Below are 24,293 nucleotides of genomic sequence, written 5' to 3' on the forward strand. Positions count from 1 at the left end.
CCCAAATATAAATCTGGATTCACTGAAATAAAGTTCACTACATGGTATAATTCAAAGCATCATTCAGAATAAGACTTTCCATATTGCAAGTCTTCATTTAGCAATATTCTAGGTTTGTGTTTTGTCTTTTATTTTTAACCCAAAAAATTCTTTTTATGATAGCCTACCAGTATAATTGAAGCTACATTTAGACAAGCAGGTATGCAGGCTTGGTTTTTAATCCAAAGGAACTTGTTTTAACATAATACATTATTATTTGGAGAGAAAAATTCAAAGTATGTAAGTCTAAGTTTATTTTACTTTTCAAATTATGCAAAGACATAATACCTGAAGCTATATGCAAAACAGTGTTTGAGAGGAAATACATAAAAATATAAACTCCCATTCAAATATTACAAAATTAGAGTCTTAAAGAGTCATATTAAAAATCCTTTTGACAAGAGGATGCACCAGTGAATACAGCCTAATGGTCAGTATGGCTTGAAGCTCCACAAAATGACTGAAGTGTGGCACCTAATCCTGAAGAGCTTACATGCAAGTGGGGATGAGACAGAACCCAAAAAGCGAGTAAGAGAGGGCAAGAGAGAGACAGTTCCAAATGAAGGGAGATACCTCTTCCTAAGGAAAAAAGGAAGACTTTGTGGAAGATGGGGTTACTGAGGTGGCCCCTGAAGGACAGTCTACCTAAATGGGAAAGGAGAGAGTTCCAGGCTCGGGGAACAAGGTGAGCACACCAGTGACGGAAAAGTACAAGGGATGCTGAAGGGATGATGAGGAGTCTATGGCCAGAATGCAACGTATATGGGGCAAGATGAAGGTGGAACAGAGTAGCTATAAAGCTGATGGTTTAAGACCTTGCATGTCATATACATTTTAATTTTTTCCTGGACTCTCATCACTTAGACGTCATTCTTATGTTTGAGGAATCCCTCATCTTATGTCTGTCAAAGAAGCAAGAGATGGTCATGTTCACAGCCTTCCTTAGAGCTAGGGTGCAGAAATCTGACCTGGAATTTCCCCACTGGCCCCACCTGGTCCAGGAAACTAGCGACAAGAAGAAGCATAAACAGGGCAGGTTGCTTCCCTGCCAGGGTGGTGGCTGCTAAGGCAGCTACATCTCATTTCCTGTGGCTCCAGGGACAGTGTCTAGTGACCAACGTCTGGTGCATGCTCAGTTGCGGTGGCACCTGACATCACACCAAATAGGGTCTGGAACATAATTCTGGGCCCTGTCCCTGGCAACGTAGCCTCAACCTGGTTCTCAGGCTCTGCCAAAATTCTGTGAATTGCCCAAGATCTTTTAACAAATCCCCTTCTGTATAAATTAGCCAGAGGTGCTACTTTTGCTTTCAACCAAGAATCCTGACTGCTATGCCATGCAAAAGCGCTTGACCTCTATTTTGTAGGTTTTGCAAGATCAAAAGCCAATTAGAGGCAAATTACTTTTCTCCAAATGTGGGTTTGATTTAGAAGTTTTATTTCTTTTTATCCTCTAAAGAATTTTATAAAGTTGATCAAGATTTCCCAAAATTTTACATAAGGACCTATGTATTTAATTGATGGTTAAAAGCAATATGAATATAGATTATCTTTTAATTGGTACTTTGCTGAAGCTTTGAAACTCTGTTTTTTTAATCTTCAAGTTATTTTTTGCCAAAAATTGTCTTCTGACAACAAATAAGAGGTTGTCCCCAGCCCTCTTCTCAGATCTGTGTAGTCAGAAACTGTTCTACAGCAATCTGGGTTATAAAAGCAGTAAATAAGACACTTTCCTGCATCAACTTTGCAGACAAGTACTGTCTAAATGGTGGCCAGTGATTTATGAGTTCATCAATGCCTGAATGTGGCAACTTCAGTTTAGAGTTTGAGAGCTATAAATGTTGTTATAACACTTACTTAAAAATGGAAATCCTATTTGCAAATCATATAGCTGACAAGGGGTTAATCTCCATAATACATAAGGAACTCACACAACTGAACAACAAGAAAGCAAACAACCTGATTGAAAAGTGGGCAGAGGAGATGAACAGACATTTTTCCAAAGAAGATATACTGATGGCAAATAAACACATGAAAAGATGTTCAACATCACTAATCATCAGGGAAATGCAAATCAAAACTACCCTAAGGTACCACCTGACACCTTTTAAAATGGCTATAATCACTAAGACTAAAAATAATCAATGCTGGAGAGGGTGTGGAGAGAAGGGAACCCTCATATACTGCCGGTAGGAATGCAAACTGGTGCAGCCACTATGGAAAACAGTATGGAGATATCTCAAAGAACTAAAAATAGAACTACCATATGACCCAGCTATCCCACTACTGGGTATCTACCCAAACAATTTGAAACCAACAATCCAAAGTAACATATGCACCCCTATGTTCATTACAGCACTATTCACAATAGCCAAGACAAGGAAGCAATCTAAGTGCCCATCGACCAACGATTGGATAAAGATGTGGTATGTATATACAATGGAATACTACTCAGCCAGAAAAAAGACAAATTGATCCCATTTGCAGTAACATGGAAGGACCTAGAGGGAATTATGCTAAGCGAAATAAGCCAGTCTGAGAAAGACAAGCACCAGATGATTTCATTCATATGTGGAATATAAACAAGTACTTGGACAAAGAAAATAGTTCAGCGGTTACCAGGGGAAGGGGCGTGGGAGGTGCACAGGGGGTGAAGGGGAGCACTTATGTGGTGAGAGTCAAGAAATAACGTACAACTGAAATCTCACATTGATGTAAACTATTATGAACTCAATTAAAAAATGGAATATTTCCATGTGACTGACTCAGAATTTAGTAAAAAGTGAATAAATCAAAAGTATCCCCATCTCATTTCTAAGCACAATCATTTTAGGTTTTCTTTTCCATCTGTTCTTCCTTTTTATTCAAACAATTCTGTTTGAGAAGAATTCCCCTTATGCAGTTATTTGTTATCCTTGTTGTGTATGAATGAACTCTGAAAATGCAAATTGTGCCAAATGAATATTTTGTCAAATGACAGACTGTCAAGAACCAACCTTTTAATTGTATGAATGACAGAGTGGCCTCAAGGATAATGTCTGTCCTTCTTTACTTGGCACAAGAAAATGAGCATTCTGAGGTAAGGCTGTGTCATGAGTTTAATTTAGGGACACAGAATAAAGATATAGTCTGCCAAAAAATTTCGTATTTTGTATTTCACATATGACTACAGGTGACTACTATGAGGAAAAATGAGACATAATAAGACAACGTCTTTCATGGTTGTGATCAGAAAGAGAGATTATTTAAACATTAAAGGGACTGTTCAAAACAAAATGTTTCAGAAAGCCTACCTCAGAAACGAGAATTTGAATACTTACATTAAAATTTTCTCACAATAAAAAGAGATAACTGCACAAGAGAAAACATGTTGCAACCAAGGTAACTGTATCTTTTCTAGAAATGTACTTCTTAGCACGGTAATTAAAATCGCTCTTTTTACTAGTTCGCCTTCCTTTTATAGCGCAGCTCTTACTATGATTCATCTAATGTTGAGGGTCTAATTCTTATTATGAGTAGGAATTTCTTTCTGTGTTTCTAAACACCACCTTCAAACTAAGTGCTCCTAAGTTTGTCCGATTATGTTCCCAAGTAGGCTAAGCATTCCAGTGGAGCTCTTCCAGCTGTCAAAGCTAAGCCTCTCAGGGTAACCTGTTTTTCCATCACTTCTCAGTTCTTATTCCTATCAGATCTCTAATGGGAATAAAAAGATGTCAGTACTATTTTTTGGAAACAAAATCAGTTATATAAGTTTCATTTTATGTTCTCCGAGAACCCAGATTGAGCCTTTTTTACATTCTCGAGTACCAATGACCAACCTATCCCGAATGACAAATAAAAGCTTCCTATCGACCTTTTCAAATCCAGTTACTCCTCTAGAATTTTCCACACACTGTACTTCAGGTATCTACCTAAAAGGCTATTGTAATCATGTAACTTCAGTACCGAAGAACATACGATATAGTGCCTATCGCATCAAATTCAAATAAATTCTTCCGTATTGGCTATGTGCCCATCATCTGGCAATAAACCCATCATGTTTGGTTTTTCCATTTCCCCACATAAAAAAAGCACTCTAAATTTCATTAAACAGAGTACCCAAAGTATTTTACATATTAACATATTCTTATCAAGAATAACAGAGTACAATGTAAGGTCCCTCAAGTCCTAATTATACTGTAATATGTAACTTATATATTGAATTGAGGTGGTGATTTATATTCCAACTTTCATCCACTCTTTTCACATAGCATTATGTCATAAGTTTTTTTCTACTTCATATAATAAACACAGGAAATAATTTTTAATGGTGATCTGTAATTCTGTCATATGGACACACGGTAGATTAACTATTTCCTTCTATCATTTAGGTCGTCTCACATATTAAATATTATACACAAATCTAAAATTATCTCTACTTTCCTTGGGATAAATAACTGAAAGTGAAATTGCTAGGACAAAGGACAGACTACATATTACTGACACTGAAAACTTGAAACCAACTTTGAAATTTTAAGTGTCTATTTCACATGAACATCAAGAAAAAGCGTTAATAGCTAGTGTTTAAGAGTTCAAAATCAGTACTTTTTAAAGGAATTAAATTGCTAGATACAGCTTTTAAATTTTATAAATGAGAAGTTGATATCACATATAAACACGTTCAAAATCATTCTCCCAAAGACTTTAGGATTATATGAAAGAAATCAGAGATTAGTGTTACATGTCGTTAAGGTTACGTAAATCCCATTCCACAGGTGTATTTATTACCAACTATTTTCAGAAGTTTAGCTGATTTTGATGTGCTTGAAATGATGGCTCGCTGAATTAAAAAACAGTCAATGACTCAGTTGTGCCTAATTATTATACCTACAAGTAAAATTAACTTAAGCAACATCACTTGAGACGACTTCAAGGCTGTTCTTAATCAATACATTAGGTAAACTTCTGTTACTCTCTTCTTTATTTGGTATTTTTAAAAACTAATATTTAGCTCTAGAAGTTTGTTCTTAAAATGAAATACTTAAATTATATTTTTCCCAATATTGGTTGAATAATTGTGCGTATTTCCAAAAGAAAGGGTCAAACAAGCACAGACTGAAACATCTGTCATGCTGACCAAACCGAACGGCCTGATGTTAATTTCAAAACATTCCTCATCCTGCCAGGAAATGGCCCTCCTATTGCTTTCCACAGAATCACACTCTCATGGGATGGATGTTCCTCTGTGGCCTCCAGGCTGAAGCGTTCCCTATCCGAGTTTGGACCACAGCCTTTCTGAGTCTGCATGCAGCTCTAATCTTCATCTGACAGCTCGTCAGCCACGCCATCCTCCAATCACAGAGAGACAATTATGAGACATTGATCTTTATATTCTAATGTCTCTTCATGTATTTTTATCACTCGATGGTTCATAAACCATTCTTTTAGATCCATTATCTCATGTAACTGTCACAATCCAGTAGGAAAGGTAGGCGATCTATTATTAGTCTTCTTTTGTAGGTGGTTCAGAAAGGTAAGGTAATGAACTAGTTGATGTCAGAGATAACATAAAAACTTAGATCTCCTCATTTCCAGACCAGTCAACATTCCACTATCCCTCCTAACATTCTCTGGTCCATTTAGGTAAAAATAATCTTTTTGATTAAAATGCTCTAAATCATTTTCCATCTTAGAACTAAATAAGAGCCTAAGAAATCTCAATATATCTTTAAAAAAAACAAAACAGCCTTTCTCTTGTTTAAATGGATATTGGTCAGTAGTTTAACTCTATTTCAGGATTAACACGAGAATTTTCTGGGATACACAGAAAAATATTGCATTTCATATACACAAACTACAACATGAATCAGAAAGATGTCAAGCCATTGAGGCTGATGCTGGACTAGAGTATGCAAAAATTCTAAATAAACCATGTAATAGTAAACAATGTAGGTGCGATGGTTAATTTTGTGTGCCAACTTGGCTAAGCTATGGCACACAGCTGTTTGGTCAAACAATAGTCTAGGTGTTGCTATGAAGGTATTTTGAAGATGTGATTAATATTTAAATCAGTAAACTCTGAGTAAAGCAAATTACCCTTCATGGTGTAGGTGGGCCTCATCCAATCAGTTGAAGGCTTTAAGAGAAAAGAATGAGGTCCTCCAAAAAGCAAAAGAGAAAGGCATTCTGACTCCAGACTGCTTTCAGATTTGAGTTGTAACATTAACCCCTGCCAAAATTTCCAGCCTGCCAGCCTTCCCTGCAGGTTTTAGACTTGCCAGCCCCCAAACTGTATGAACCAATTCCTTAAAATCTCTCTCTCTCTCTTCATAGCTAGCTAGATAGGCAGATAGACAGACAGACATCCTATTGGTTCTGTTTCTCTAGAGAACCCTAATACAGTAGGCGAGCTTTATTAACACCTATTCTCAAACTCCTCCTTTGCTTTCTTCCGCTAAGGAAGCTAGAAGTACTCAATATACTCACCTCTCTTCCAGCCACAGATGGCTACATGACACACTTCCAAGCAGGGATATGTAGGCAGTAGTCTATGGGGAAGATTTCCAACCCTGAGAAAAGCACTAAACTCATGCTAGGAAAGAGTCTTTCCCCTTCCTCTCTGGAACTAGGATTAGATATTCACAAGTGCCTGAAATCTATAAGCATAAGGACAGAAGCCAACACTAAGCAAAGGCAGAGCAAAAGGACAGTAGAAGGATGGGACCATGATGATATCATTTAGCACCCACTTAGCCATGGCCTAGGACACATCTGGAAGATTGACCAACAAAAGCCACTGTGGCCAAGCTTTCTGTTTTCCTTAGTCAAATACATTCTTACCTGACAAAGTAACTTATAAAATGGCTTTATAACATCGACTCAAATATTTATAACATTATGCTGGTATTTGTTTCCTTATATAATGGTTAGTAAAAAATAATTTTAAAAAATACAAATATTAAAAGCCCACATATAATTTATTAAGTATTTAATGATTTCTTTAATTAAAATATGGCACAGCAATTAACGAGTGTCTTCTAGTAAAGGCCTTCACTTATAGTCAGGCCAGAAGAAATCAGCCCTGCCAATCAGTTGTGAGCCACAAAGCAAGTCAAAGAAGTCAGTTTGTGCACAGAGACAGATGGTTGTAGAATAGCATTAACAAATAAGAATACAGCCACATTTTTAGGCTAGATATATTCTTCACAGACATGTATTCTAAATTACTTACGAAGCTGTACTAAACAAGCACTGTCTTCAGTGGATTATTCAAAAAGAAAAAACATTTTTTTCAGTTAGCATGATGTGTGAGCCTACAAATGTTGCTGCAGGCAGGCTGTCATGAGACCATGAGGCTGAGACAGAGGCAAGAGAAAATGAACTGGATTGGAAAGATCGAGGCACATCGCACAAGCATATGAATAAAGCTGTTTTCCAAGACGAGAGTAAGTTCACCGAGTGCACTTAGGGTCCCCCGAATTTCAAGACCTTACTTTAACTGGAAGGCTAGAAGAGATCCTGAACCCCCAGGGGTCAGAGAGGATTCTCATTCACACATTTCAGGGTTCACCTGTCACCTTTCGTCTGCAGTCCTGGCGTTGCTTCCTGCCAACAGTTCTGCTCTTAGGAAGCCGCCGACGGTCAGCCCTCTGTGGGTGGAATCCCTGGTCTCTCTCTTGGTGCTTTGATGCCCTCTTCCAAGCTTTGACCTAGGGGAGGCCAGCCTGACCATCATCCCCTCAGGGCACTAGGCACAGCCCATCTTGGCTCGTCCCTTCTCTAGGCTTGAAGAATTCCCCTACTTCAAGGCTCAGATCAACTTCTCCATGAAGCCCTCCTGCCAAAACTTCATAGCCCCCCGTGATGGCTCCTTTGAAACATCTACAGTGCTTGTCCACGTACAACCCATCAATTCCACACTCGCTTCCACGCTAATATCCTCATTTAGCTACCCTGTTCCCAGCTACACTCTAAGCTCTTCAAGGGAAGAGACTGTGTGCTTAGAACAATGCACGAAATCTTATACTTAACGAAAACACTCATTCAGATATGGTCTAATGTTCTGATATTTCTACTGTATGACTTTATATTTTGTTGAAACTCCAGAAATAGCTCTACCTTTCTAAAGCTGTTATCTGAAGCACCATCTTCACTTTCAAATTCTATCTACAGCTAAGCATATGGCTGGCACTCGACACAAGCCAGCTGACTAGGATAATTCTTTTAAGATGGCAATAACCCCATTTATCCACAGGGATTTTCAAAAGAGTTTATTAACAATGTAAGTCCTTATCAAAGTCACTCCTGGAAACTAATAATTATGTAACATTCATATTAAAAATCACTGAAAGAATAAGTGCTTCTGCAAAGTTTTAGCTCATTTTAAAAAAATATATCTAAGTACTCCTGAGAAATTTCCTCTATGTATATGTATTTCCGAGCAGTATGAGAACTCTTCATTCTAAGATAAACTAATTACCAGAACAAGGAAAATTTTCAAGATAAAATGATGAGTTCTCAGAATATATCCCAATAAGTGAATTTCTCGTGTGATACAGATGCTCATGTGTGCTTTGTTACTAAATAGTACAGCTGAAAAAAAATTTAGATAAAACTGACAGCCTACATTTTTATCCTTACCCTGAGGTAAGGCAAAATATATAATTTTTTGTTTCTATTGAGAATGAAAACTTTATTGTTAGATATTTTTCGTATAAACATACATGCTAAGGACAGGAATGACTATAACAATTTTGGTCTCTTTCATTCACTCTTCACAGATCTCTTCTAGAAAGATGAAGAGACTTTATCTCCAACAGGTAGCCGTGAGAGCACAGGAGGCTAAAATTGATGGCAGCAGCTCTCCATTCTGGGTTTTTACTGTCTCACCTTTGTAGCCTACCTCTTTTCATTCCAATTTCCTCATATTGAATATACTTGAACTTGTCTATTCCAACCTGACATCATAGTTTTAAAATAAAAATGAAATGTCATTCTTTGAATCCTTAGGCAGAATGTCAATGCAACATTTCGAGAAGAATATGGTCTTTGGAATAGAATAAACCAGAGTTCAAAGCAAAATGCTAACAGCTGTCTAGCTGTGTGACCTTGGGCAAGTTACTAAACTGCTCTGAACCTGTTGCCCACTTGTAGCATGAGGCAAAGGAAACTTGGTCTCATTTAATCCTCCTTGCAGCCCAGTACAGAGCTTGGTACAGAACTAATTATCACTAGTTTATTTTTATAGCTATATATAAATATAAATCAATTTGATGCATATTATTATTATATTATATACTTACAAAGGTTAGAAAGCTTAGATTATTGTTCACCATAAGCATAATGAAATACTAGACATTTCAAGTCATTTCCTAGTCTTTATTCTTAATGAGACAGAGTAGAAATTAACAGAACCACACCAAGCTACAGACCAATTTGATCAAGTTGTCTACGCTGCTTTGCATACTACACTAAGTCCTTATTCTGGCTTCTATTTTCTCCACGGCTACACAACTTAACTGTTAAAATGATGCAGAAACTCATCTAAATTTACTTCAACAGTAAGTATAGCATTCAAAAGAAACAGATCAAAACAGCTCTACAAAATGATGCCATCATTACCCACCCATTTTTAAAACAAAAGAAAATCTATTAGATTCAGGTCTACATTAATTCGGCGCAAGCCACGTTAACTCTATTCTAAGGGGAAAAAAATGGCAAATATGCTAACAAAAAAGTTTCTTCACAATTTTCTAACATTCCAAAATCTGTGACTAACAAATGTATATAAATTAGCCATAAGAATCATATACCACTAACATCATTCTTGATTCAACTTAACTAGGAATTCTGGAGGCTGGTTGGAAAACTTGATGTCCCATAGATTCATGCCTATAAACTGGAATTTAACATTAATATGGAGAAATGGAAAACGAAAAGAGGAATTTGCCACTCAAATCACTAAGAATATTTTTTCACCTAGTATTTCAATCACAAATCTTCCTCTGGACAAAGAATAAGATGAAAGCAGGGGTTCTTTAAAAAATAAGAGCATAAATGTTTTACACATCAGGAAATGTCACTATCATTATTTATATACCTATACACAACACTGATAACTGCTAAACAATAACACCTGGAAAACAATGGAACGGCTCTTCCTCCCATTTCCAGACTCATTTTACAACTGTCTGTCAAATTTGGTAAAATCAATTTCACTCATAATCAACTATTTCAAGGAATTCTCCAAATGATGTGACGAAATAGAACTTTGGTCTAATTCTAATGAGATTTCAGTTTTATAAGCTTTGGAGAGTTTGCGGGTGTTTGCCAGGCTGGTCTTTGCATCTCTGAACACGATACCTACTTCGTGTCCCTTTGTTGAAAGTGTCAAAATTTAAATAAGACGGTGTATTTTCTCAATCCGGCAAGCTAGTTTTATAAGAAAATGTAATCAAAATTCGTAATGTGTCAAGAATATTAGGCCAATGTGGCTATATGTGCCAGCTAAGGAATCATTTTAAAAATGGATTGAGGCAGAATAAAATCTGATAATTGCATTTGAACACTGTGAGCACTAGAAAACAAAGAAAATTAGAAGAATAAAGGGCAGAAAATTACATTTTAATTAAGATTAAGAAAATTAGTACTTAGTTAAGAAAAAAGAACAGAAAATTAAAATTTTTTAAAATTTGGACCTTATATGGCTTCATGAAAATGCTACATTTATAGAGTTTGTTTCAAGTAATTTTTTTATTATTGAAGCATCATAATTATTTATAATCCTAGTTATTTATTTCAATTAATACATTACCATTCACTATACTGCTTCGGTTCCAAAAGACTAATTTATGGTATACTATTAAATGATCTTCAAATGAAAAAACAAATTAATTTTAATGGATTTGAAATTATTTTTACAATTGATTAAGTGTTAGACAATCTATATGCAGAATTTAACGGACTGAACGTAGGACTGAACGTATAAATATTATCATAACAAATGTGTACAATAGCAACAATAATCATCAGTTACATGCTTATAACCAATGAAAATAAACATTTACAAACGCTACTATAAAATATATTGTCAGAAGAGCAAATATTGATTAAGAAATTTATTTGGGGCCAGCTCCATGGCCGAGTGGTTGAGTTTGCACGCTCTGCTTTGGCGGCCCAGGGTTTTGCCAGTTCCGATCTTGGGCGCAGACATGGCACCACTCATCAGGCCATGCTGAGGCGGCGTCCCACGTGCCACAACTAGAAGGACTCACAACTAAAATATACAACTATGTACTTGGGGGCTTTGGGGAGAAGGAAAAATAAAATAATAATAATAATAAAAAGAAACGTATTTGATTATGGTGCATCTTTCCATAGACTTTTCCAAAGTCAGAAGACATTCTTGCCATAATTTGATTGACCACAACTTCATAAATCTTTAACGTTATTTAATGTAAAAGGGAAACCAAGACAATATAAAAGTTAAATATGAGAAATGCAGAATTTTAAACAACCACAGGGGAAAGACATGAATCTTAATGTAAGCAATAAAATGGGTAGGAAATCAAGGATGATGAATTTATATGTTATGTAATTAATCTACAGTTATCCTGCTCTATATCTGTTTGTAGCAGAAGCACCTACAATTCAATTAACTAAGACACAAAACAGAACTACATGCTCACAAATCCAAAACTCCATTTTCACAAAGGAAGACATATACCTTAAGAGATTTAGAATACTAAACTAAAGCCATTTCAGATAGAAACTTTATAAAATGATTCTACATTGTAAGAATAACCTCCAGGTGTAACAAATAAAGTTATGTAAATATGCAACAAATTGCCTATCTAAAATTACCAACTAAATTTTCAAGAGAAATAAAAAGAACTTTGGTCCACTGCCTAATAATAATTCATAATAAAAAATTACAAATTACAAAAAATTTGTAATACAGTGTCATGCTATATATGCTTTAATGACTCAAAATTTGTTTTGTAATCCTATTGCAGAAAACTACACAATGACATAAAATATTGTATACAAGATCTGGCAAATTACATATAATAAACAGAAAGGCAAATTTATAACTTGACATTATGCTTTATGCCCATTATCCACTTACTATTTAGTAATAAGGCACTTCTGTGACTCCTTATTAAATCTGTCCTCACTAGCTCACACATGAATACATGTCTTATTACATATACTTATATTTACATTAAATATAATATATGTAATTAATATATATAATGAATATGCAATATAATGTACTAAATGTAATACATTTATTTATACTAAATATGTAGATATTTAGTATAAATAATATTCAAGAAATATAAAGAGTATTTTTCAAATCACAATTCACACCAAGATACCTTTCAGATCACACTATACATATCCAAAAAAATCAGACCAGATTTTACACATTCAAATACACATTACTTTCTAGAATATGAAAAAAAAAACCATGAAGTTATAAGTAAGTCATACCACTCAGCTCTTTAAAATCTTTCCAGCCTTCTTACTCTCTTACTAAGCTTCTCTTCTGCCATCTGACTCTTGCTTTTCTGGAACCTCATTCTCATACCACTTTCTCCCTGGATGTTTATACTTCAACCACATTGGCCTCCAGTCACTTCCACACACACCTCAGTGCCTTTGCACTGGCTATTTCCTTAAACTGTATATTCAACTCTTCCCAGGTTCATTCTAATGCTTTGCCTCTGGGATCAAATGTCACCTCTTCCCAGAAGCCTTCCTTGGTAAATTTATCTAGAGTGGCCTCTACATTTACTCCTCCTAACATCAGCCTGTTCATCATAATCAGAGTTTGTATCATCTATTTGTTTATTGCCTAATTTCTTTCACGAGACTGTAAATTCCACAAGGACAGAGAACTTATCTGTCCCAGCACCCATCAAAGAATCTGAATCCCAAGAGGTAATTCAATAAATGTTTGTAGAATAAATGAATGAGATCGATTTTTAAAAGCTAATCATTTAGGGAATCTGTTACTCTTGTAAACAATTTTTAGCAGTCTAGAAAGAACAGGAATTTGCATACTGATTTGAGGCTCTCGTGCAGGCCATTTTCCTTTTGCTCTCACAGAAGTGCATGCAGGTTTTCTCAAAATAACAATTCAATTGTTCTGAAATACTAGCATTAAAATAAAAAAGAATGAGAATTTTTTTATTTTATGAAAAACAGAGTATTTAATGAGAATGAGATACTAATGTAATAATAACTACGAGAAATATTCTTTACTGAAAAAACGCAGCATTCAGAATAAGGCGTATAATAGGCCACTTCTAGTGACAAACAAAAATTGGGGAGAGGAGAACAGTGTATGTACATAGTTGTCTGACATGCAAGAGGAACTCTGGAAAAAAGAGTGGATAGTTAGGGGGAGGGCCTCTCCAGGCAGATGGAGGGCAGAATTTGGAAGACTTTTCACTGTATGTATTTTTATGCTTTTAGTTTTTGAACCATCTTATAATATTACTGGTTCAATTCACTAAATGCAATTTAAATTTTAAATAATTTAAAAATAAATTACTAATCTTTTTTTTTTTTTGAGGAAGATTAGCCCTGAGCTAACTGCTGCCAATCCTCCTCTTTTTGCTGAGGAAGACTGGCCCTGAGCTAACATCCGTGCCCATCTTCTTCTACTTTATATGTGGGGCACCTACCACAGCATGGCTTTTGCCAAGCGGTGCCATGTCCGCACCCATGATCTGAACCGGCAAACCCCAGGCCACGGAGAAGCGGAACATGTGAACTTAACTGCTGCACCTCCAGGCCGGCCCCACTAATCTTAATTAATTAAATTTTAAACAAACTAAACTTTTTTATCCTATGACTGTGCTACGATTTTTCTTTTTTAATTTTAAAAAATAACGGCTTCCGGGGCTGGCCCCGTGGCCGAGTGGTTAAGTTCGCGCACTCCGCTGCAGGCGGCCCAGTGTTTCGTTGGTTCGAATCTGGGCGAGGACATGGCACTGCTCAACAGGCCACGCTGAGGCGGCGTCCCACATGCCACAACTAGAAGGACCCACAACTAAAATATAGAACTATGTACTGGGGGGCTTTGGGGAGAAAAAGGAAAAAATAAAATCTTTAAAAAAAATTTAACGGCTTCGCTCATGCATGAAGCTTGCTTAAAAAAAAATGCATTTATGTAGTCTGATAATACTCACAATGGAGAGACACGCCTGGCTGCCTAATCTGGGAAAGTTTTTCAAGTTAAGTGGGCCTCAGTCATCTACTAGCAAGTATTTACAAAGGGCTGCAAAGCCGTGCATGATATGTGGCCCCGTCTCTCACCTCTTTTCCTTTCTGAGCTCACATTTCACTACTCTCTCAGCCCCTTACTCAATTCTAGTTTCTCTTAGCTTCTGGCTGGTTCTTGACCTGCCAAGTACTTTTCCAACGGGCTTGTCCATCTACTGTTTTTTGGCTGGAAAGCTTCTCCTTTAGATATCCGCTTGGCTCAAATATCATCTTCTCAGTGAGACCCACCTACCTCCCTATTTAAAACTGCACACCCACGGTCATGCACCCCTTAGCTCCTCCCCTGCTTATTTACTGTCTTTCCCCTCCGGAAAATAAGGCAGAGACTTTCATCTACTTCTCTTTTTTTTGACTGCTATAACTCCAGCAACTAGAAAAATGCCTGGAGTACTAGATGCTCAGTAAGTAGTTGGTGAATAAACGAATAATGGATGAAACTCAACATATGCAAAATAGAACTCTTTTCTTCTCTGCCCATGCCTCAAACACACCAATCCCCCCAACCTATTCTTGTTCCTTTATTCCCTATTTCTAGGAATATTGCTAACAACCGAGTCTAAAACCTGGGAGTCACCTTAAACTTTCCCCCATTCTACCCTACATCGAATCATCCACTTCTGTCAATTCTCTATCCTCACTGGCTCTCACTTCCATCTCCTCACCTCCACTTCCACTTTGATTCCTTCATCAAGACTCACCTCCCACGTAGTCTGGAGCGACAGCCTCCTAACTATCTTGTGTCACTATCCCCATGCACAAGAGCCTCCAACCCTTCCTGCCATGCTAGAGGCACTAAGTGGTACACTGATCATGGTGCTCACAAAGGAAAAACTCTTCATAGCTCCCCATTACCTATGGAACTGATTTTTCACTCTGATTGCTTGTTAGAGACACCCAGAGAGATCTTTAACATGTCATTCACAGGCTCCATCATAATTAGATCTCAACCAGTTACATCACCCCCAGTAGTTCTAAGAATCACTGATCGGCAAGGTATACTTGAAACCCTTCAGGATGACATACAAGGCCTTTCAAAAGCAAGTTCTATCAACGGCTTTTGAGCCTCATTTCTCCTGCCTTCACCTACTTAAACCAAACACACTGTTTGCTATCACGCTGTTTTGCCACTTTTGCCTTCCCGTGTGTCACCCTTCACCTGATAACATCCCTATGCATTACTTCTAGTTTGAAGGAAGTATTGCATTTTCCTGTGCTCATCAGGGACTTCTTCTCTTACACTCCTGAGTATCCTATACTTCCCACTGTTATAGCAGTTGGCTATAGCAGTGAGCATGGAACTATCTGTTGAGAATGACTGGTTGAAATCAAAGTTACCCATTTAAAATAGTTTTTAAATAAGTTATGGCTTCTGCAATCAATCAGATCACTGTGATAACTTTTTTCTTTTGGGCTCCAATTCAGTAAGTCAGTGTTAAATTAATTCAGTCAATGAAAACATTCCACCTATATTTAAAGAACTCTATTGCTATATATTATTCAAATGTAATAAATAAAAACAGCTATGAAACAAACTTTGCATGGATAAACAATATATTTTTTTCTAAGAATGTTTTAAAATCCATCTTGAATTTTTCTAAAGAGAATAAAAAAGAATAATATATGAAACATGAAAATCAGACCATACGAAAACATACAGCCGCGAGCGATGACTTTATATTCATCATCTTTAAATCCAGTGACCAGCTCATTGGAACAGATGAGTAACAGATGTAGAAAAAAATGCAGAAGTGCTGATTACTTTTCTATGATTTTCCCAAAAGGAAAACGAAACAAAAAGTAACTTTTAAGGAACAGTTTAAGAATGGATTGGGTATTTGAAAACAGAAAATTAATAATTAAAAAAAAGTATACAGTGATCTAAATCCTAGAGTCACATTAGAATCACCTTGGAAGTTTTAAACTACCCACGCTCCAGGGCTCACCTGTAAGAGATTGTGATAAAATGGGTCAGGGATGGATTCCAGCATCAGAAGTTTTTCCAAGTCCCCAGGGGATCCCATTATGCAGTCAGGGTAGAGAGCCACGGAATCGGCACCTTCCGGATGACAGCAAAGCCCATCTTTCAAAAGCAATGGCAATAAACCCTTTCCAATCAACGTTATTTCCCTCCCACGAGGGACAAAAAAGAATATAATCACTATAAACTGGAAAATATTAATAACAGTTAACAGTTAGACAGGAATTATTACGTGTCAAACATTCTAAGGGCTTCTAATACCTTGAGTTTTTATTCCTCACAATGCCTCTGTAAAAGTGACAAGATTTTATGCCATTCTGCTTCCATAAAAATTGCTAACAGTTGCAGAATGCTTAACCTTGCCAGATATTACTCTGAGTGCTGCTATATACATTGACTCAATCTTCACAACAGTTCTGTGAAGTAAGTACTGTTATATCCATTCTATAGATGAGGAAACTAAGGCACAAAGAAGTTAAATACCTTGTCTAAGGCCATCCAGCTAGTGAATGGCAGAACTGGGTTTTAAAGCCAGTTAGTCTAGCTCCAGACTTAATCAAAAAACAAAATCCTAGTGATCTGTGCTACACAACAGGCACACAATATATTAATATGCAATAAAATTACTGAACATGTCTTTATTTTTCTCCTCTTCAGGAGACAGTAATACAAACAAGAGAGGAAGACACTCACTTAAAACTGAAATAAGAATCATTGGATGCTAGTTTTGAGACACAAACCACTATTGTACCCAACTGGAGATTTCATGAGTTAGAACAAAAAAGAAGAAATGAAAAGGATGATGGAGACTCTCTATCAGACACGAAAGCAAGAGATTGGTTAGAAGCCTGACTCCTTCTATCTGTGAGCTCTATGAGGACAAGGAAGGTCTGTGTATGTTCACCGCTGACAGAAAGTGCTCAATAAATACATTTGAGCAAAAGAAATCAGCTGGCCGCATAAGACGTGCGATGACCGAATTTTAAGGCAGAATATTTTCAATTAAACGCTACGTTTTTTCCTATTTTAAGATACCCATCATGTATACTAAATATCCTTATTTCACATAAAATTTGTTTCTGTATAACAGAACATTAGATTACTAAAATACATTTTTTATTAAAATGTTAATCTTTCAATATTTTATTTTGCACATGCAAATTTTACATTTATATAATAAATTTAATAAATATAAATATTCACATTTATATAATTATATGATAAATATAATTATTAAATTTATGAAAAATAGACACTTCTAATAATCAGCTCAATAGCTAGGTAGCCACATTGCTAACTCTAGGCCAAGTTGTTACAACTCTCTTGGGCCTGACTCTGCGCTCCTCCGGTGGGGTGGCCATCTGGTCCTTGATCTGGTTTGACTCCTCCCTTTGTAGCTGGTGTCTCTACCCTCCTCTTGATTAGCAAAGCACCATGGATCTACCCTTATCCAATGACACGAGAGCTGCACTCTGGGTTCTCACCAGAGAATATGCATAACTCACACTTCCTGTTGGCCAACGTAATATAAAACATTTGGGTGAGAAGTAGTATCCACAGAGGGCTCTCTGAAGAGTATTCTAAATTTTAAAATAAAATCAAGCAAGGTACCAAACAATGGTGCACTTGACCGTAATTTCCCTGTCTCTGAGTAGAATTCCTCCTGCAGGATTGCCTGTATTACAGCCCTGGTTTATATTGAGGGGATTTTTAAGAAACATCCACATGAATCATGCTATTCTCCTTATCACAGAAGTGGTGCTGAGTATGTGATGCCTCAGGGCCCCAGTCTGTCCAACAGGAAAGCTTTCTCTCAGGTCTCAGTGTCATAAGTTAGGATTCTCTTTTGTGTCAGAAAAATAGGAGCCCAACAACTATTTTTACAATGTTTTTTTTCGCTTCTTTTCCTACATTTTCATTTTCCCTTATTTCTTCACATTTTTATTTTATTGTATTGTATTCTACTTTTATTAATATGTATATTTCTTTAAACCATGTCTTTTGGAGGTACTGGTACTCCATAAATAAACAAATAGTTCTACAATAAAAATGAATTAAACTGAAAGGGATCATGAAAAGTTCAGATACCAGTGACTGTGAAGAATGAGGGACACAGCTTTCCAAATTATAAATGGCAAGTAAAAATTTTTAAATCCCGAAAAATTAAGAAATCTATTTCATTCATTAGTTAGTTCCAAAACAGTGCCTGCTGCATTTTTTTTAAAAAATAGTATTTTGATTCAATTAATTTAGAAACATGTAACATACTTATTGTACTATAAATGTCCAACACCTTTGCAAGACTGGGTAACATTAAATATACACCATGACTCAAACTGATTTACATGTGGATAACTCTTAACTAGCGTGCTCTTCGATAGTTAGGACGGTAAATGAAGAGAACATTAGAATTCTGAGGAACTAAAACTCCTCAATTTTTCAGTTTACTTAGGTCTTCCCATTGTTTAATAATATCAAACAGTGACTCATATGACTCAAGACACTGATTTTTTAATTTTAATGAAGTTTATATTTAGCTCAAACACCTTATTAAAAGTTCTATCTTTGTGTAGAAAGTCACATGTTACAATCAAAGTAAAATGCAGTACAGTTATATGATAGAATACATTTCTTTGTATGTTGAGCACTGATTGACTAATTAGAAGAGGGATTGAAATAAATGTTTCTCAAAACATAGCTCTTTGGAGACCAAGACAAAGAAAGCGGAAGTATAAAATTGACCTGGAATTTTTTCCACAAATTAGAATACTTATGATCCATTAAAGAGGAAGAGTATTCAAAGTTTTTAAACTAACATGAGTACTTATGTTATCATGGAGCTTACTTCAAACTGTGTGGTGGCATCTTCCAAACTTAACAGTTTTTATAACCGTTGGAAATCATCTTCTTGGAAAGTACACACTGTCACAATTCAGGTGATAAGGCATCAGTTAACAATGAATATGAATGAGCTAAGACTATCAAAATATGAAAAAAAATACTGTTTTGCCTTCAACTCGGAATGCAATTTTATTTTGTGCAATGAAGAAAACAGTGTCGCAGAAAAGGAACTTCCTAAAATCCATGCCTGATGATTCCATCTGACAAGTGGAACGGGGGTGGGAAGGGTAGGTGTGAGAAGCTGACTGCTTCTAGTGAAGTTAAAAACTAAATTGTGACTAAATCAGAAACAAGAAACAATTTTTGAGACTGAATTTTAGATAAAAATCTCAGACTTACACTATTCCATAGATATTAATATATTTTGGGGGCAGAAACCATGTTCATGATACAGTAAAATTAGCATTACAGAAGATGGAAGCCCATAAGAAATAGGAAGAAGCTAAGAAGGGTGTGCGACAGCCCCTGTTAGAACGGAGCAGATATTTTAGCCTTAATGGGTATGTTATGAAGAACTTATATGTATGGAGTCACTCTCTGGTATTACAAGCCCGGGGAAACACTTCCAGGATATATCCTTTTGTGAAATAATAGAACTTTCTAGGGTGTTTATACCTTTAGGTGGCCAAGATTAGACATAAGACATTCTGGCATGAAATTAATTCTTTAAAGAATCTAATAAAAATCTGTTTAGTCATAAGAAACGGTTTTTTAAACCCATAGAGAAATATTTTTATCAACATAGAGCTATGTTTTATTTGAAACAATATTTAATTGAATGAAATAAGGATAGATATTCTTTGGCTCCATTTAACTGCAAACATTAAAAAGATAAATACAAACTATTCTGAAAATGACTCTAGATGAAATGTAAAACTCCCTCACAGGGAGAAGAAGGATCATTGAAATTAAAATTATTTTAATGTTTGAATGTAAGTGATCTTACTAAAACAAAAACCAAAAGAACAGAACTTCCAATTCTGCTAAGACAGGCTAAAAATAAATAGTACAAATATATTTTTTTAACAGTGAGGACTTTCTGGCTGTTTACTAAAAACGTGCCTGTAACAAAGAAAGTGTAACTATATTGTATTACATGATATAAAATTCTAACAGCCAAGTTTGAAAAAAATTAATTCGTCTGTAAATTAACGAACGTATTTAAATACAGATCTCATTCTCACTGGAAAAGTACTTCATTTTCTAGAGAATATTTTAATGAAATTTGTACACATGGATTATCTGGTTCAAAATATCAAGAGTCTCCTGGCTACCTGGGCCAGGTAGTTAAAATAAACGTGCAAAGGGAACCTGCTGTACAATAATAGGACACGAAGGGGACTGAAGGCTGCCTGCCTTTGCTAAAGGCACCGAAAAACAAAAACAAAAACCCTCAAAACACTCGTGTGCCAAACAATGTTTAAGAGCCATATGTAGCCTCCCAAGCAGCCAGATGGCAGCTCAGATAACTAGAAACACAGTAGCCAAGATACATCTCAACCAAAGATGTGAACTTAGCCAACAGTAGATGCCAATAAATTCTACCACTCACAGAGTGACTAGAATTGAATAATTTTTCACAAACATGCTTCAATTAGTAATCTTTACTTATCCAATTCGAGCTATAAATGATACAACAGCAGCCCATGAAGTCTGTTGATTATTAACAATTGCCATATGTCCTTGAAAACTAGATGATTCTACCTCCAGGTGGGGAAGGGAGAAGCTCAACCCTGACTCTCCAGTGGTCTCAGGCACCCAGAGAACCAGTCTACCTGAGGCTCACCAGCAGCCAAATGCCTCTTTATTTGCAAGTGGTCAAGCCATTCCTGGGCCCTAAGTGTGAACACCTTGCGATCTCTTGGAATATCAGGGTTGGCTTGCACGTTAATTTACTGAGAACCTGAGGAAAAGTAGTGCATAGCAAAATGCCTTTGTCATTTATTTTACTTATCATTAAAGACAGAAGGAAAGAAGAAAAAGTGGGTGGAGATGACAGGAAACAGAGCAAGAGGCCAACAGGCAAGATATATTTTCCCAGACCACCAGGATCTTATCGTGAGAAAGAACTGAAGCTATACATCATTTCCTGAAAAACCCGAGGACCCTCAGGAGGAGGGGCCAGCTGCCTTGAGAGACAAGTTTCTGGGTGGCCATGCGAGTTGACTGCAGAATGGGATACTGCTGACTTCCTTTCCTACTGAAAATTCCAGAGAAACTCAGAAAAAAGGGGCTATTTTTCTGGCAACTAATCTAGAAATCTACAGTAATTTTTAAATGCAGATACAGTCTGATCTGTTTGGGATTCCTTATTATGGATATTAAATAACCACTTGTTAAATAATATTTTCCACAATGTCTTCTTAAGATCAGTCATCTAATACGATGTTCAAAGACTGAAGCAAATATTTGCAATGCGTCTTTTAAACAGTCTGCCATGTTTTATGAAGTTTTACTGATATTGGATCCCTCATACTTCTAAAATACTGAAACATATTGGTTTCTTGTTCTTTGCCAAAAAAGCAAACTTGGATTCTTTAACTGAAAAGAATTTAATTTATTTTAGTTTGACTCTTTCGATATAAATGAATCACTCACTACTAATAATTATTAAATGAATAAAATCGAATCCATAATATATATAATATAGTACATAATCTATTCAGCATTATGACAATAATAGCTAACATCTCTTGACAATTTACTATGTGCCAGATACTATATTAAGGACTCTACATGGATCATTTCACCATTTCACTTTTTCGTCTCCAAAATCTATGAGGTAGACACTGTTACAAACTCCACATTTGGCTGAATCAGACAAGGCTCAGAGAAGTAACTCACAAAAGGCAATGAAACTTATAAGTGGTAAAGCAGTGACTCAAATCCAAGTTCAAGTTTATTCTTTCTCTCTAGCTCTCTCTCAGTATTATGCTTAACTGTATATACAACACAGAGAAAGCAGACTTCAACTGAGCAGCAAAGAAAAATACTAGAAGATTCCCAGGTTGTATTAAAAATATAATTTACATTCAAGAAAAGCTACACAATCTATGTATTTTAGTATTTTTGTTCAATTCTCTTCCTACAAGATCTGCAAGCCTGCTAATTATTTTTGAAAGATAACATTCCACCATGAATGTTTCATCTATTCAAACTCAATAATTGTGAACATATTTCCATAACAGCACTCTTAACTCTGTAAGAACTTTTAGTAGGAAGAAAAGCTAAACAAAACCCTGAAATCCATGAAAGGTACAGATAACAGAAATTCAAAATTTTAAGAGAATTCTTTCACAGACAGTTCTTTTAAAAAAAATATGGAAACAAAATTACTGGTCAATATCATAGCATGCACACACGACCACGTAAGAAATTTCACCTTTACTGTGGATGCCAACCCAGAGTGGAACAGGTTAATTTTTCCATAAATGTGAATAGTAGCTTAGATGGACATCATTTCAACTAACCTAAAATCCAAACTTGAAAGTCCTAGCTTGGCTATGCCCCAAGTGACCCACTCAAGTGTCTCGTGAAACATAGAACACACTCTAATATTAAAATGCTTAGATATAATTTAACTGTATATTTATCTTTACTAAATTGATTAACAGATGCTGTTTAATATACTCCTTGGTAATAAAATTTTCCACCATTCCTTTAAATAAGACTTTGAGACTTTGTATTAGGATTACATCCATGCCTCCTTGGAAATATTGTTCAAATAGCTCCTTGAAAGACTGAAACTCCAAAACAAAGTAAATTCTATATAATTGCTTAGCAAAGCATACAGTCCACATTCTGAAACAGTATTCCTTTAGAAAATAATATTTTCAATTGCTAGCAAAAAATGTAGAAATGATCTTTTTCATATAGATTCTAATGTCAGCGATGGACAAGTGTCAGTCTGAAACTCAAATGCATTGGGAAAAGTTAATGGAAATATGGTGTTTGTGAAGTTTCATCCCTAAGACTTGCAGTCCCTTTTTTGTCTCTTCTTTTACATCAGTTAATGAAAAGATCTAAGATTCCACTTACTCTAACAGAGGGTGCACATGTATCAGAACTCCTCTTCCCTTTAATCAGAACAAATGCCTATATTACAAATAAAATATTAAACCAATTCTTGAGCATGTAGGTCACCGGAGCATATTTTGCTTTACTCTTGGAACATGAATGGGTGGACTACTATGTGAGAACTGTACCTTCACAGCAGAATCAATGAAAACCTGAAAGGAGGGACATTTAAATAAAAGGGTTGTTAAAACTTTATATGTGATGCTAAGGCAATAAGGTATCAAATAAAACAAAATAATTTCCCATTTTATTTTTAAATATGGATGATATTTTTATTCATCCATACCGGGTATATGTCTACAAAAATAGTCTTCCTGTAAACAAAATGGACTGAATGTGTTTTCTACATTGAATATTTACTTTTTGCCTTCCAGTTATTTTTATATTAAATGGAGAAAGAAAAGTCTTTTTCACTGAGTTTATTCTAAATTACTTATTTATAAATTATAATGTTCTTGCATAAATTTTTATTCTAAAGGGTAATCATAAGACTTTTTAGTTTTATAAAGCTAAAAACTTTTTAAATTACTATTTTTATTATCAAAAGGAATGAGGTATGTAATAATTTTAAGTTTGCATAGTACATATTCCAAATAACTAGTTATCAATAATTTTTACTCTCTGTAATAAATATAAGGAATATTTCCCCAACGTATAAATATCACAAAGTATAAAAAAGAAAGAAAATTAACTAAAGTGAGATTACACTTTTAAAAGAAAAATGAATAGGACTGTGTAGTCTTGAGGTATAATGATTTCACAGTGAACATGTTTTCATAAAATGTTTCTTCTATACTAAGAGACATAGAAAATTTGAAAAGATAAGTAAATGAGTTGTTATAATTTACAAATGTATGCACTGGGTAGCTAAAATATATTAAACTCCAACCACTTGAAAACCCAACTATACTGAAAACTGCAATACACTAGTATTTAAATGTTAAGCCAATTTTTACTATCTTTCAGGAAATTATTTTAAATAAAATAGTATTTCATTTCAAAACAAATTTCTGAAGGAAAAAAA

At 35.5% G+C, this 24,293-nt stretch overlaps 1 protein-coding gene across 1 annotated transcript in view; it reads right to left on the minus strand.

Annotated features, from left to right (window-relative positions):
- CHSY3 (chondroitin sulfate synthase 3) overlaps positions 1-24,293 on the minus strand; it is a 255,986-nt gene that overhangs the window by 227,069 nt on the left and 4,624 nt on the right. The gene's annotated exons all lie outside the window — the stretch shown is intronic.

The sequence above is a fragment of the Equus asinus genome, chromosome 9 (genome assembly GCF_041296235.1).
Source record: "Equus asinus isolate D_3611 breed Donkey chromosome 9, EquAss-T2T_v2, whole genome shotgun sequence".
Classification (NCBI taxonomy): domain Eukaryota; kingdom Metazoa; phylum Chordata; class Mammalia; order Perissodactyla; family Equidae; genus Equus; species Equus asinus.